At 36.2% G+C, this 14,012-nt stretch overlaps 1 protein-coding gene across 7 annotated transcripts in view; it reads left to right on the top strand.

Annotated features, from left to right (window-relative positions):
- Positions 1-14,012, top strand: part of PHF3 (PHD finger protein 3) — an 80,997-nt gene that overhangs the window by 30,471 nt on the left and 36,514 nt on the right. The gene's annotated exons all lie outside the window — the stretch shown is intronic.

A 14,012-nucleotide genomic window follows, 5' to 3' on the forward strand; every position in this document is an offset into this window, starting at 1 on the left:
AATTTTGGCCTTAGAACCATATTTTCCTGTTTACATGTATAATTACAGTCAATTTCTTTATGAAAGATTTCCTGATAAGCAGCTTTACAAAAGTAGATCCAAGGAGGTCATTTTGGTAGCTTATCTGTTGATAGGGTTTGGTAGAAAAATTTTCCTAGGTTTAAGGTTTAACGTTGATAAAAATGCTTTAAATCAAATTTGATACACTTTGGTCACAGTAGGAAAATTGTCAAATAAATGACGTTGACTAATGGATAAGCAGTATTGTCTCTAATAGAGAAACATTCATGTGATGTTTTAGGAAAGCAATTTTCCTGTATAGTATTTTCCAAGAAAGAGATAGTTTTAAAATGATTTTTTTATTTTAACCATTTTGGGTGGGTCATTTTCTAAAACATGTTAGATAAGTCTTTTTTAAAAAATAGTGAACATAATGTAACTTTTAACTGATGATTGAATTTTCTTAGGAAATAAATTATTTTGTCATTCATTAGTAGTGATATCCTTAGGTACAATTTTAGTAGGTGGGGCTTTTGGTCCTTACATACTTGTGGAAAAATTTTTTTTAATGATTTATTTTTCCTTTTAAAATAACAATGTTTTTAGAACCATCAGTGTATCTTTCTGAAGATATATTTTGTCTAATCTCAGGAAAGTGAGATTATTAGAAATACATGAAATAAAAGTAAGAGGATACATGCTTGTAAATTAAGGTATGTGTGTGTAACACAGATAAAAATAAACTTTATTAACGTAGTTCTTCACTGAAGCCTGCTATTTACTTTTCCTTATGAAGGGCTTTAGAATTAGAATCTTAACTGAAATGAATTTGAGTGATTGGAATCATCCAGTCCAAATTGCTCATCCAAATTCCTCAATCCATAGAACCCAGAGAGATTTAATGAAATAACAAAGTATGTACTGATTCCTAAATCTACATTATGAAATGGAAGGAGATATGTTTCACTATATATACAGTTGCTTGAAGATTGAATAAATAAATAAATTCTTGTTTTGCTCATTGAATCAAGACCTTTAGGTATGTTTATCAGGTATTTTTATGTTCTCTTCTTGTGTTTTTCAAGTTCTAATAATTGTCTTGTATGTTCTAAATTTATTGCAGAGTTGACACTTTTATTCTATCAAAATTATATAGTTTTTAAAAATTTCAGTGTTTTTGAGGTATAATTGGCATGTAAAATTGTAAGATATTTAGAGTGTATATCATGGTGATTTGTTATACGTATATTTTGAGTAAGGATTCCCCCTTGTGTTAATTAATACATCATCACATTGCATATTCATGTTCATATTTATATATTTATTTTATGAGAACATTTCACTTCTCTTTTAGCAAGTTTCAGTTATGCAGTAAAGTGGTATCAATTATATCATGTTTTACAGTGGATCCTCAGACCGTATTCATTGTATAGCTGGAAATTTGTACCTTTTACCTACCTCAACCTCTTCCTATTTCCCCCACCCCCTAGCCCCTGGCAACCACATTTTTACACTCTGTTTTCATAGGTTGGACTTTTTTTTTTTATTCCACATATAAGTGATACTGTGTAGTATTTGTCCTTCTCTTTTTTTGACTTCTTTCACTTAGCATAGTATCTTCAAGGTCCGTCCATGTAATCCCAAATGGTAGGCTCTCCTTCTTCCTCATGGCTGTATAATATTCCTGTGTGTGTGTGTGTGTGTGTGTGTGTGTGTGTGCGCGCGCGTGCGTGCACACACCACATCTTTATCCATTCATCTATTGATGGACACTTGACTATTGTGAATAATGCTGCAAACATGGGAGTACAGGTATCTCTTTGATACCTTCTTTTCATTTGGTTTGGTATATACCCAGAAGTGGGCTTGCTGGATCATATGTTAGTTCTATTTTCAGTATTTTGAAGAACCTCCTTACTCTTTTCCATAGTGCCTATACTAGTTTACGTTCACACCAACGGTATGTAAGGATTCCTTTTTCTCCATATCCTCACTAATAATTGTTCTTTTTTGTCTTTTTGAAGGTAGCCATACTAACAGGTGTGAGGTGGTATTTCATCCTAACAGGTGTGAGGTGATATTTCATCATGGTTTTGGTTTTGATTTGCATTTCCCTGATAAGCAACTTTCATATACCTGGCCATTTGGCCATTTATTTGTATTTTTATTATTGTTATTTTTTAATGTTTATTTTTGATAGAGAGAATGAGTAGGGGAGGGACAGAGAGAGAGGGAGACACAGAATCTGAAGCAGGCTCCAGGCTTCGCACTGTCAGCAGAGCCTGATGCGGGGCTCGAACCCAGACTGAGAGATCATGACCTAAGCCGAAGTCAGACGCTTAACCAACTGAGCCACCCAGGTGCCTCATATTCTTCTTTGGGAAAATGTTCAGTCCCTCTGCCTATTACTTCATTGGATTGTTTGTTTGCTATTGAGTTCTGTGAGTTCTTTATATACTTTAGATATTAACCCCTTATCAGATACTTGATATGCAAATATTTTCTCCCATGCTGTAGGTTGCTATTTCATTTTGTTGATGGTTTCCTTTGCTGTAGAGTAGCTTTTAAGTTTGGTGTAATCCTGCTTTTGTATTTTTGTTTCTGTTGCCCATGCTTTTGGTGACAAAATCCAAAAAATTACTGCCAAAACTGAAAAAAAGAGCCTACTGTCTATATTTTCTTCCAGGAGTTTTATGATTTCATGTCTTACATTCCAGTCTTTAATTCATTTTGAGTTGATTTTTGTGTATGGTATGAGATAGAGGTCCATTTTCATTCTTTTGCGTGTGGCTATCCAGTTTTCCCAACACTGTTGATTGAAGAGAATCCTTTCTCCATTGTATATTCTTGGCTCTGCTGTCATAAATTAATTGACTATGTATGCATGTGTTTATTTCTGGGTTCTCTATGCTGTTCCACTGATGTGTGTGTATTTTTGTGCCAGTACGATATTGTTTTGATTGCTATAGCTTTGTAATGTAGCTTGAAATCAGGGACCATGATGCCTCTAGCTTTGTTCTTCCTTCTCAAGATTGCTTTGGCTATTTGGGGTCTTTCATGATTCCGTACAAATTTTAGGATTGATTGTTCTGTTTCTGTGATAAATGCCATTGGAATTTTGATAAGGATTGCATGAATCTATAGATTGCTTTGAGTAGTTTGGGAGTTTTAACATTAATTCTTCTACCATAGAATATCTTTCCATTTATTGTTGTCTTCATTTCTTTCAGCAATGTCTTATAGTTTTCAGTGTAGAGATCTTTCACGCCCTTTGTTAAACTTACTCCTGTTTTATTCTTTTTTGATGCAGTTGTAAATGGAAGGTTATATCTTTAATCTTTAATATTACTTGGCCAAAGTTCCTTTTAGATAGAGACTTTAGCAGTTCTACTCTTAAGAAGATTTAGTTCCTATGCATATATCCTGAAAAAAAGCTACTAATTGTATCTTTTTGAGTGAGTAGATGTTTTGTTGTTGTTTAGTTCCATGGTGGGATACTTCTGATCTTTGTTTTCTAAACTGTTAGCATTCTTACTCCTGAGTTCTGGAAGGTACTGCAAGGGGACAGTGCACTACTGTGATGGAGTAGAGGTGTTTTATTCTGTTTCTTTTGCTTGTTAAGGGTAATTCCATGATTAGAGTCTAGTTTAAGGTGATAGTTCTAATCTCTTGAGATAGAAACTTGGGAACAGTGACATTTGTGTATACTTTCATGTAGTTGTTCATTTAAACTGCTTAAGGCTGAACACTTGTATGGTCTAGCTGTGTTCAAGGAATTAGGGATATATTAGAAAGCATAATGACAAATTCCTGCTCTCATGAAGTTTATGTTTTATTTAATATTGTGTATAATACCATTAAAAGTCTTTTCTTGGGCTATTACAGATTAGTGATGTTAGTCTTAACCTACTGAAAATTGTGTAATCCTCTGAGAACTTTTAGCTTGGCCTCATTTATGTTTGGTTTCCTATTATATTTGAGTAAAAGTGAACCAAATGTTATGGAACAAAGTGCATAATTGGGATCTGATTCATTCAAATGGGAAACTCAGTAAATAATGGTAAGATCCATATTATAAGACAGTTAAGTTGTATTTTTTTTTCAAGCAATTCTTGTTTTATGGTATCATTCTCATTAGATACCATTCCGGGCATCAACAGCTTATGGTATGGCTCCTCAATTGTGAGGTATAATAACTTGCTTTGGCATAAAAGTGGTTGGTACTGTTTGTTCATTTAATAAATACTTATTGCATACCCATCAGGTACCAGACTGTTTCCAGTGCTGGAGAGTACAGTTTTGTTTGAGACAAATAAGGCCCCTGTCCTCACGGAGCTCACAAAAAATGTAAGGTGATAGAGAATGTCTGGTTGTTTGGTGGTGGAGGCCATGGTGTATTTGAGTTGGGCTGGTCAGAGGAGGCATCTCTGTGAAGGTAGCATTAAAAGTGGCAGTGTTCGAGGGCTGCCTGGGTGGCTCAGTCGGTTAAGCGTCTGACTCTTGATTTTGGCTCAGCTCATGGAATTGAGCCCCACATCAGGCTCTGCACTGACAGCATGGAACCTGTTTAGGATTCTCTATCTCCCTTTCTCCCAGCCCTTCCCCCCACTGTCTCTCAAAATACATAAATAAATTAAAAAAAAAAATTGGAGTATTCATAGAGACATGTAGTGGCAAGCCTTTTGAAGATCCTGGATTCCTGCATAAGTAAAGTACCTTCCTTGTAGAGAGATAGCAGATGGAAAGTATGCATTGATTTAAGTGGTGGTTAGTTAATCCTTTTGTCAGATTAAAGTAATCCACTGTTAATAAATAATTCTTGTATCATCTTGGATTGTGATTATATGATTACATTCATATTTAGTTTTTTACCCAGGAGAGTCTGTAATTGGTAGAATATATAAATGAACTAGGAGACAAAGATTTTCTTATGTGCTATCCCACCAAAAAAGAAGAACACTAAGAAATAAAAATAAAATTTAGATAACCAAAAACAATCCTTAAGCAACTAAGTACTCCTTAGTACTCCATAAACACTCATGTTAACGTTGTTTACCTGGTCACTGTAAATTTTCCAGATTTGGCCAGTAGGTGGCCAGGTGTCTCTTCTCTGTGCTTGTTTTTAGAAGAACTGGATGGAGCTAATCCATTTGAAAATTTGTTATGTGTGTTTTGATATTTTCCTTAATTTCATAATAAATATTTCCTGGAAGTTAAAAAAAGCTTTCTTATGATTTCAGCCCTTATGTCTTGTATTTAGGTACATATTTAGATACTTATGAAATTAGATTTTCATGTTTCAAGACTAAGTTTTTATTTTCTTGTTTTCCATGGTCATGATTTGTAGTTAACATGATGGGATATCCACTCTACTTTTTGTTTTATCCGTGCTTGGTAGAATTGAAGGGTATATATACTCTGCCAAAATCCTTACAGTTGAATTTCAGTGTTATCACACATGATTTGGAAGTGCATTTTGTATACATTTATATATATATATATATATATATATATATTTATCATATATCTGTATTACTCTATTCTTTTGCTCTTTGCTTATAGTGCAGCTTCTGGAAAGAATTCTCTTGTGTTCTTTATCCCCAGTATCTTTCTTCCAGATTGTGACTCTGCTAGATCCCAAGGCTGTTTCTTTTCTTTCTTTTTCTTTTTTCTTTTATCAGTGGCTTTCTATCAGTTGATCTCTGTCTTTTGAAATGATCTGTTCACTTGATTGGAACTCCTGTTATTTTGTCACCTGCCTGTCTTCTTTCTCTCAGCTTCTTCTTCCTCTTCACTTTCCTGACCTCTAAGCACTGCACTATCTCAGCGTTCAGGGTTCAGATTTTAGGTATCTTTTCTATTTTCTACTCACTGTTGTGCTGATTTTATCCAATTTTATAACTTAAAAAACTCTTTACGGGATACCTGGCTTGCCTGGTCGATAGAGCATGTGACTCTTGAACTCGGGGTTGTAAGTTCAAGCCCCATGTTGGGTGTAAAGATTACTTAAAAAAAAAATCTTGGGGCTCCTGGATGGCTCAGTTGGTTGAGTGTCCATCTGACTCTTGATTTCGACTTTGGTCATGATCCCAGGGTCATGGTATAGAGTACTTCGTTGGGCTTGGCTCTGAGTGTGGAGCTTAAGATTCTCTCTCTCTTTCTCTCAAATAAAATAAAATAAATAATTAAATAAATAAAATCTTTAAAAAATACTCTATAATTAAACTCATGTATGTATTTGTATATGTATGTGTATTTTTAGACTCAACTTCTGGTCTAAACTCCAGACACTTGTGTTAATGTCTTTGGCTGTCTATTGGGCATCTTAAACTTAATGTCTGAACTCTTGTTGCCTATTTTCCCACCCCCCGGTTCCCTTAGTGCCAATTCTTCCTATAGTCTTTCCCATCTCTATAAATGGCAAGTCCTTTTGAATTGCTCAGCAAAAAACTTTGAAGTCATTATTTTACTTTCATATTTTCTCTTTCATATTTTCATATTTAGTTGGTCAGCAAATCTTGTTGGCTTTATTTTCAGGATATATCCAGAATCTGGCTACTTGTACTTCTCATTTTCTTCACTACCATTGTGGTCTTAGCCATTTCCATCTCTCACCTGGATTATAGCATTAGCCTGTAAGTGGCTTCCCAGCTTCTGCCCTTTGGGATTTGTTACAGTCTGTTCTGAAAAGAGTACCAAAGTAATCCTTTACAAAGTTAGATCATAATCATGCCTGTGTGTTCACAGTGCTCTGGTAACTTTCTGCTTCATACAAAGAAAAAAAAACTAAAGTCATTGTAGTCTAGACCCTTCTTAGTTTCCCCTGGTACCTCTGTATGTAATATTATCTGCTGTTCTTCTCACTTTCCCTAATCTAGCCACAGAGACCTGCCCCCAATCTATTCTGATATCCTAGTCATGTTCCTTCTTCAGGGTCTAGGTATTTGATATGCCTTCTAAAAAGCTGTTGTCCCAACTTGTTCAGATTTTTCTTTCTTTTTTAAAAATGTTTATTTATTTTAAGAAGGAGAGAGAGAAAGACAAAGTGTGAATGGGGAGGGATAGAGAGAGAGGGAGACACAGAATCCGAGGTAGGTTCCAGGCTTTGAGCTGTCAGTGCAGAGCCTCATGTGGGGCTTGAACCCACGAACTATGAGATCATGACCTGAGCCAAAGTCAGATACTTAACTGACTGAGCCATTCCCAGGCTCCTTCCAGCCCATATAGTACTTTTTTAGGAATTTGAAAAAGACATCCTTGGGGGTACCTGTGTGGCTCAGTTGATTAAGCAGCTGTCTCTTGATCTTGGCTCAGGTCATGATCTCACAGTACTGAGTTCAAGCCCCACGTTAGGCTCTGTGCTGGTAGCGTGGAGCCTGCTTGGGATTCTCTCTCTCCCTCTCCCTCTCTCTCTCCCTCTCCCTCTGCCTCCTGTGTGTGTATGTGCATGCACGTGCTCTCCCTCTCTCTCTCAAATAAATCAACTTAAAAAAAAAGTCCTCCTTTTCTCCTATGTAAGCTTGGAGAGTAGACAGAGGCCTGGATTTCAGTCTTCACTTTTCCTGTAGGCCAGAAGCTGTTGTGCAGTAAACAACCGGTACAAGTATCCCTGCCTTTTGCTGGCTATTTATTAAATTACAAATCATCCTTCATTCCTCTCTCCAGGCTATTACTCTTTCCTTTTAATTGTTAAGACTTATCATGTAACATGGTGTATGTTTGTCCCACCCTCATTTTAAAATGAAGCTTTATGGAAACAGTTTTTAAAAAATTTTATATTTTATGGAAAACATCAAACAAAGAAGAGTATAATGAAGCTCAGTGTACCTGTTACTTAGCTTAAACAGTTAATAGTTGGTTTTATTTCATTTATACCCCACTCCTCCTTACCTGCCCCCACCCCAGGATTATTTGAAGCACAGCCCAAAAATCATGTAATTTCATTTGTAAATATTTCAGCATGTATCGCTAATATAAGAATTCTTTATTTTAAGAAATAACCACAGTAATATTATCCAAATATTAAAAGAACTTTAAAGATAGTTCTTAATATTTTCAAGTGTGCAGTCAGTCAGCTTCCAGTTTTACCCAGTTCCCTAAACATTTTTTTTTTTTTAAGTTTGAATTGGAATTGAAGTAACGTCAATATATTGAGTTGGTTAGTATGTAAGTATATATCAGTCTGTATAAGTCCCCCCATCCAGTCCTTTTTTAATATTGTTGAAGAAACATGGTCATTTTGTCTTTGAGTGTCTAAAATAATCTGGGCCAGCATGTGACATACAGTAGGTACTCAGTAAATGTTTTTAAAGGCATTAACTGAAAGGTAAATATAGTATTCTAGGATGGAATTCAAGTGTTAAATTTTTAGGGAATGATTACCATCTCACTTTTATGTTAGCTTAGTAGAATGATCTTGGCAATAAGAGAAATTATTTAGACAGTTGAGAAGGGATCACATGAAGGGCACTTAGGGCTGTAGAAATTTATTTGAAAAAAATCTGCCAAGATATACTTAATAACTGCTACCATTTAATATCTTGTTATTTGCCTACCAAGCACTGTATTAGAAGCTATATTAGCTAAAAAAAAAAAAAAAAAAAAGTGATATTAGTTAATTCAGTTTTCACAGCAACCTTTCAATGAAGGGTTTAATTTGTCTTCATTTCCCATTGAGGTAATTAAAGTTTAGTGGGGGAAGTGGAGGAGAAGTGGGTGCTTGACATTAATGTTTTTCTTAACAAACTTCATGAAACCAGACACCACTCCTTAAAACCTTGTGCATGGATAACTTTGATAAAAAGGAAAAAAATTAAAAAGTGGCATCAGTAATACTACTTATTTCTACATAGAAAACCTTTGTTTAATGTGTCTCTTTTTAGCTTCATTTTCTAGGCAATCACAGATATTTTGGAAAAATTTTTTTAACAGAACTATTTTAATGTGAGATGGATTAGGAAATGTAAGAAGAAAGGGAAAAATCTCTGAAATAACCATTACTAGCATTTTGGTGTATGTTTTTTTAGTATGTGTGAATATAGAACTTGGGAAACAGTTGTATTATGCCACGTGAAGTTCTTTCCCTCCTATAATGCCCGTTTAGCATATTGAAGACCGAAGATCTGTGGTGAAAAAACAGTTCTAATTGCTTTAACCCAGTGTCTGTCTTCTAGACTTCTTTGTTCATGGAAATATTTGTGCACATTTAAATATAAGGCTTTAGAATGTATTAGATTATGGCAGAAAGGATGGATAATTTGATAGTATTGGAGTAACTGAAGGTAACATTCTAAAGAAAAGTTACCTTAGATTGACACCAAAGAATACTAAAATAAAATAAGGGAAAGTATTTGCATCAAATAGGTAACATAGATAATTACATATAGAATTCTAATACATTAAAAACACCTTCACACCTGAGTGGGAGAGTAGGCAAAGCTAACAAATACAAAAAGGCAGTATACACATTCTGAAGTGTTCAAGGTTTTTTAGTAACTGTGTTTCTTTTAAAACTCTGAGACTCAATGCTAGTGAGTTCTTAATATGAATCTCTTTACACTGTAAATTGTTTGTAATCCCTTTGGAAAGCCATGTGATGAGATATATAAAATAATAAGATATGTATATTCTCATTCTTTGACTCAGTAAACCTATGTGTTAAAGTTTATTGTAAAGAAGGAACTGAGAAAAAAATATGTGTGCATAGTAGCGGTATTTGTATTTTTTCAAATTAGGAACATCTAATATCTAAAATGATATATTCACCCAAAATGGTTAATTTTATGTAACATACAACTTGATGTATATCATGCCACAGCCTCTTTGAGGAATGAGAGTATGAATCATCCATGAAGGAAATAACTTTTCCTAAAGGGAGTCCAGGTAGAGGCTGGGTGGTATTTTGCAACATTAGAGGAAAAAGCTGTGGGGGCTCTGTTAGGAGGATGTAACCATAAAATTTCTTTTTCTACTTCAGAACACAAGCCTTGTAAAAAGATATCTAACCTTTATTATTGTGATGCTGCAACATCATGCTCTTTAGTTTTTTCTGAAGTCTGATACTTAATGTCAACTTTTTTTTTTAAGTTTACTTATTTATTTTGAGAGAGCGAGCAAGAGCACTAGCAGGGTAGAGGCAGAGAGATGGAGAGAGAGGATTCCAAGTAGGCCCTGCACTGCCAGCATAGAGCCCAATGTGGGGCTTGAACTCACAAACCAGGAGGAGTTCATGACCGGAGCCAAAGCCACGGGTTGGACACTTAACTGACTGAGCCACCCAGGTGCCCCAATGCCAACTTCTATAAAAGAGGAAACAGTTGTCCTAGAAATAGTTGAGTTTGGCCTTTTGCACTGCCAGCATGAATTAAGGCATGTCAAATGTGAAGAATTTTATACTGTACTGTGGTTCTCCCTTTTATATGGTATTAGAGTGATTTAAACTAATCCTGTTCTTGAGAAATTCAGTAAGTTTAACTCCAAATGGCTTGGTTTTATTTTCTTTATCTCATTTACCTCTTTTTCCCAAAAAGATAGATTAGAAGTAAATGGTCTGGAATAAAGTAATATTAGTGTTGGGAGGATTTCACATAGACTTGACTGACCTCAGAACTCAGATTAAATTAGGGCCATTTGCAGGTGAGGCTGGGAGGAATTTTAATGTGATCTAAACTCAAGCTCAGGGATTTCTGAGTATGATGATAGATTTCATGCCAAAATTTCAAAATGAGAGTGACCTCTAATTCTGGAATCTGGGAGGGATGAAAAAGCATATTGTTTTTTTCTGTATGGCATAGCCATACACTTGTCTTCTAAAGAGTCCGGGTCATAGCACTGTTTTGGTAACCCAAAGTTTCCATTTTAGTGAATTTAAAAAGTTGGGATGTCAAATATTAAATCTTGGTTAGCCTTGTGGCAGAAGGAGGGGGAGATGTGGGAGGTCCCTGAAAATAGGTAGTGTTCTGAAAAGAACCCAGATTCTCCTTTACTTCTATTCATTTTCTTAGCACAAACAGTTGGATTAAACTCTTTAAAACACAAATACCTAATTTGGAGGGTTTTGCTAGAGATTATTCATTCTGCATTGTGAATTACCTTTAGTTAGATGAATAGATTCAAAGAAAGAAGTTTCAGATACATTTAAAAATTTGATTTGTTATGGGGAGAGTTGAGGAAAAGCAGTGAGGGGAAGGAATATATAATTTTTGAGGGTGAATACATGAGCAGGGAGACTGAAACAGAAGCTAAGTGCCAGATACTGTTCTAAGCATTTTATACATATTAATTTAATCATCACAGCCACCCTCTGAGCCACTAGTATTTTCTCCATTTTATTGAAGAATTTGAGGCACAGAGAAGTTACGTTAGGTGCTTTACTTGTTGGGGGCATTGTTTAGATGAGAGCCCTGGGTATGTTGGAAACCATGTAGAGCTTGATTTAATGTAAAGATGCACTTCTTTAAAAAAATTTTTTTTTTTTAACGTTTAATCATTTTTGGGAGACAGAGACAGAGCGCAAGTCGGGGAGGAGCAGAGAGAGAAGGAGACACAGAATATGAAGCAGGCTCCAGGCTCTGAGCTGTCAGACAGCACAGGGGCCAACGCAGGGCTCTAACTCATGGACCAGACCCGTGAGATCATGACCTGAGCTGAAGTAGGACGCTTAACCGACCGAGCCACTCAGGTGCCCCTAAAGATGCACTTCTTTAGGTAAAGGAAATGTGTCAGAGCAGGAGTACAAAAAAGGCTGCATTCTTGGAAATGTCAATTCTGAGAAACATCTCAAATGCAGTCTTAGATGTAATTGTAGCTTGTTGCCTTAGGAGGTTTGTGTATGATGATGGGATCTCAAGGCATCACTACCTTCCAAGTTATTTTCCAGCATACACGCAAACCTGTGGAGATCTTTGTTGATTTTTCCCTCCTCCCCTTCCTCTCTCCATCTCCTTTCTTCCTCTTCTCCCTCTTTCTTTCTTTCTTTCTTTCTTTCTTTCTTTCTTTCTTTCCCTCCCTCTTTTTCTCCTTCCTTCCTTCCTTCCTTCCTTCCTGCCGCATTCTCTTTCCCTTCCCATTCCGCATCTCCTTTTGTAAAGGTAATTCTCCCTACCTCACCTCCTTACATTTCCCTTCCCCATTTGTCACTTAAATAGAGAAATCGTCTTTTGTCCCTTTAACTTCCTTTAGTTGATTGTCCTCCTTTTCTGTCTTTTACCATTACACTTCTTAAAAATAAAAGACTGCAGTTGTCATTCTTTATTCATTCACTTTTTAACCTTTGTCATCTGGTCCTCTGTTTCTGTGTGTCAAATTAGTGGATTTTCTTCCTTCCTTTGTTTTCTCTTGTAGCATTAACCTTCCTGATCCCTACTTCATTGAAATTTTCCTTACCCTTTTTTTTGTGATGTTTTATTACCTTGATGCTTCTTTGCCTGCTCTTTTTAATGTCATCAGTATATCCAAAAAGTGAAGTCACTACTTCACTTCCAAATTTGTTCTTTCCAACTTCTGTCTTCTGGTTAGTGAAAACCTTTTCTCACTTATCAACATTTAAATTTTCCTGGCCTCTTCTTTTCCCTAATTCTTTTGCTCAACCAATATTTCTGGAGTACATCTTGTATACCAGGTCATTATTCTATGTTCTGGAGTTTCAGCATTGAACGAGAGAGAGAGAGAGAGAGAGAGAGTTCTGACTTGTAGACTTACATTCTAGTGGAGAAGATAGTTATTAAACAGATATTAATCAGGTAGTGTGAAACATGTTTTAAAGGATAAAGTACACTAAGGGTCTTCAGGCAGTGATGAGAGTGTTGGGTAAGATTGTTAGGAAAAGTTTCTCTGAGAAGGTGATATTTGAGTAAAACTCGAAAGAAGCCAGAGAGGGAGCCATATGGATATCTGGGAGAATAGCATCCTAGCCAGAGGGAATAACAAGTAATAGAAACCCTGAGATCTTATACTTTCCTGTATTAAGAAAGGTTTGTGTGACTGGAGTGGGGTGAGTTATAGAGTGATAGGTGAAAAGTCAGAGAAGTTGGCTGGGGAAGATCTTAGGATCCTGTGGGCCCTGGTTAGGATTTTAGGCATAAATCTAAGTGTGGTGGTGTGGTGGCAAGAGTTTGGAGGGTCTTGAAGAGAAGAATGGTAACAAGATAAGACTTCATATTTTTGAAGGATCACTGTGATGACTGTGTGGGGAGTAAACTGTATGTGTATGTGGTGGGGGGGGGTGGTGTGTGGCAGTAGAAGAACCTGGGACACTATTACAGTATGGTCTTGATGAGAAATGATGGTAATTTGGAGTACAATGTTGTGGAGATGGTAAATGGTCAGATGAGTGATATGTTTTATAGATAGAATTAGCAGGATATGCTGATCACTTGGATGTGGTATATGAGGAGAGAAGAGCTAAGGATAGTTCAGGAGTTTGGGGTTTGAACAACTGGGTGAATGGAGGTTCCATTACCAGAAATACTTTAGGAGGGACAGTTTTATTTAGGGGAGAGGGGGAATGGGTGGAAGCAGTGTTTATTTTCAGTATGTTAAGCTTGAGGTATCTGTTAGACAACCTCGTGTGGAGATGTCAAATTATCCTCTTCCAGAGGTTAAATGTGAACTTGGGGCTGGAGAAAATAATTTTGGGAGTCATACAAATGTAGATGGTACTGGATGAGAGCACTTGGGGAGGTTTGAATGTAGATAAAGATGAGAGGTGGGAGGATTGACTCTTAAGTCCTCCAGCACGTAGACATCTGCAAGAAGAAGAGGCTCTGTCAAAGGATATTGAGAAGTGGCTAGTGAGATGGGAAGAAGTGTGATGTTCACAATTGAAGTGAGGGGAAAGGGATTCAGGAAGGGGAGATGGGTCAGCTGGGTCAGAAGCTACTAGCAGATGGAGCAAGAGAAAACATAATAATTGACCTTTGGATTGGGCTTGCTAAATCCCATTGATTCTGCATTGCAATATATAGCTCTAAATTTCAGAACATAAGTTTTCACTCCCTGCCAATAAACACTGT

Source organism: Panthera uncia (assembly GCF_023721935.1).
Source record: "Panthera uncia isolate 11264 chromosome B2 unlocalized genomic scaffold, Puncia_PCG_1.0 HiC_scaffold_24, whole genome shotgun sequence".
In the NCBI taxonomy this organism is placed as follows: domain Eukaryota; kingdom Metazoa; phylum Chordata; class Mammalia; order Carnivora; family Felidae; genus Panthera; species Panthera uncia.